Source organism: Ascidiella aspersa, chromosome 5 (genome assembly GCF_963924565.1).
Source record: "Ascidiella aspersa chromosome 5, kaAscAspe10.2, whole genome shotgun sequence".
In the NCBI taxonomy this organism is placed as follows: Eukaryota; Metazoa; Chordata; class Ascidiacea; order Phlebobranchia; family Ascidiidae; genus Ascidiella; species Ascidiella aspersa.
In genome coordinates this window covers 14,230,231-14,232,730 of record NC_139451.1, presented here as the reverse complement: position 1 = coordinate 14,232,730, position 2,500 = coordinate 14,230,231, and the positions used below count along the sequence as shown (strand labels likewise).

The 2,500-nt window shown below is 54.4% G+C and overlaps 2 non-coding genes across 2 annotated transcripts in view; both read right to left on the bottom strand.

The window, feature by feature from the left end:
- LOC146144767 (5.8S ribosomal RNA) overlaps window positions 1-42 on the bottom strand; it is a 154-nt gene extending 112 nt beyond the window's left edge. Inside the window, exon 1 of the ribosomal RNA XR_014499076.1 lies at window positions 1-42. This exon is cut by the window's left edge and continues 112 nt beyond it. This is a non-coding gene — a ribosomal RNA (5.8S ribosomal RNA).
- Window positions 43-289: 247 nt separating this feature from the next.
- Window positions 290-2,100, bottom strand: LOC146144766 (small subunit ribosomal RNA). Its single transcript, XR_014500661.1, has one exon. It is a non-coding gene; the product is annotated as a small subunit ribosomal RNA (ribosomal RNA).
- Between the last annotated feature and the right edge of the window lie 400 nt (window positions 2,101-2,500).

Sequence of the window (2,500 nt, the reverse complement as noted above, 5' to 3'; positions counted from 1 at the left end):
CCTTCATCGACTCACGAGCCGAGTGATCCACCGCCAAGAGCCATCCACGATTGTTTCGCTCGCACAGTGCCTCGCACTATAGGGTGACAAAATAGACCGCGCCGAGCGGTCGGCCAGGCCGACGCTTGAAGCCGGAGCGCGCGGCACCGCGGCACTCGACGCGCAAACATTACCGGGTGACCGAATCGCCGGCCGGCGCGCCGCTCCTCGCGGGTCGGGCGCCGGGTAGCAAAGACTTTTTCTCTCGCTTGTCCGAGTTTCGCGTTCGCCGAAGCGTTTGCGAGACCGTTAATGATCCTTCCGCAGGTTCACCTACGGAAACCTTGTTACGACTTTTACTTCCTCTAAATGATCAAGTTAGATCGTCTTCTCGGACGCCGGCTCGACCGTTGCCGGCCGCGCCAGGTCCAATCGGAGGACCTCACTAAACCATTCAATCGGTAGTAGCGACGGGCGGTGTGTACAAAGGGCAGGGACGTAATCAACGCGAGCTAATGACTCGCGCTTACTGGGAATTCCTCGTTCAAGGGAAATAATTGCAATTCCCTATCCCTAGCACGACCGGGGTTCAGCGGGTTACCCAGACCTGTCGGCCAAGGCGAGCACATGCTGATCCGGTCAGTGTAGCGCGCGTGCGGCCCCGAACATCTAAGGGCATCACAGACCTGTTATTGCTCAATCTCGTGTGGCTAAACGCCACTAGTCCCTCTAAGAAGTTAGACGCCGACCGATTGGGTCGCGTAACTAGTTAGCAAGCCAGAGTCTCGTTCGTTATCGGAATTAACCAGACAAATCGCTCCACCAACTAAGAACGGCCATGCACCACCACCCACAGAATCAAGAAAGAGCTCTCAATCTGTCAATCCTCACTGTGTCCGGGCCGGGTGAGATTTCCCGTGTTGAGTCAAATTAAGCCGCAGGCTCCACTCCTGGTGGTGCCCTTCCGTCAATTCCTTTAAGTTTCAGCTTTGCAACCATACTTCCCCCGGAACCCAAAGACTTTGGTTTCCCGCAAGCTGCCGGAGAGGTCGTAAAACTAACGCCCCCCGATCGCTAGTTGGCATCGTTTATAGTCAGAACTAGGACGGTATCTGATCGTCTTCGAACCTCTGACTTTCGCTCTTGATTAAAGAAAACATTCTTGGCAAATGCTTTCGCAGTCGTTCGTCTTGCGCCGATCCAAGAATTTCACCTCTAACGGCACAGTACGAATGCCCCCGTCTGTCCCTCTTAATCATTACCTCGCGCTCCGAAAACCAACAAAATAGAACCGAGGTCCTATTCCATTATTCCATGCACCATTATTCAGGCGAATCGCCTGCTTTGAACACTCTAATTTTTTCAAAGTAAACGTTCCGGCCGCCGCCGACACTCAGTCAAGGGCACCGGCGGAGAACCGGAGGTGAGGCCAGGACGGCCAGTACACGCCTTGCGACGGACCGGCCGCCTGCGCCCAAAATCCAACTACGAGCTTTTTAACCGCAACAACTTAAATATACACTTTTGGAGCTGGAATTACCGCGGCTGCTGGCACCAGACTTGCCCTCCAATGGATACTCGTTAAAGGTTTTAAAGTGTACTCATTCCAATTACAGGGCCTCGTTTAGAGTCCTGTATTGTTATTTTTCGTCACTACCTCCCCGCGTCGGGAATGGGTAATTTGCGCGCCTGCTGCCTTCCTTGGATGTGGTAGCCGTTTCTCAGGCTCCCTCTCCGGAATCGAACCCTGATTCTCCGTTACCCGTAAGAACCTCGGTAGGCCAGTACCGTACCGACGAAAGTTGATAGGGCAGACACTTGAATGATCCGTCGCCGGTGCGAGACCGTGCGATCCGCAAAGTTATCCAGAGTCACCAAAGGTTGCGGGCCGAAGCCCGGTCGGTTTTTGGTCTGATAAAAGCACGCCTCCCGCGAGGTCGGCGCTTCACGCATGTATTAGCTCTAGCATTTCCACAGTTAACCACGTAAAACGTACGATCAAATGAACCATAACTGATTTAATGAGCCATTCGCAGTTTCACTGTACGAGAGCTCGTACTTAGACTTGCATGGCTTAATCTTTGAGACAAGCATATGACTACTGGCAGGATCAACCAGGTAGCTACTTTAGCGTAGCCCCGAAAGGCCGACGAAGGAGGCGCCGCTGATGCGGCGCCGTCGCTCGGTCGATGCGAAACCCGAAGGCTTCTCTCCGTTAAAATTTCGTTCTTTGCTCGGCTGCCCGAACTCAGAAAACCGTCACCGCCCGTCGCACCCGCCGGAGTAAGACTTCGTCGGCAGGCCTTTCGACCGCCACGTCGCCAACACCGGCGCGAGCGCAACGCACGCCAGACAACTTCGCCGAAGCGACCGCTCAGAACCCGACAAACTGACACTCGGCTCTTCGCGCAGCAGCAACATCTGCCCAGCGAGCCAATCGCCTTTTCACCGATTCTTTACTTGTCGAAGCTTGTCAGCTCCCACAAGTATAGCAAAGATGAGTGTTGTCCCTGGGGTCTTC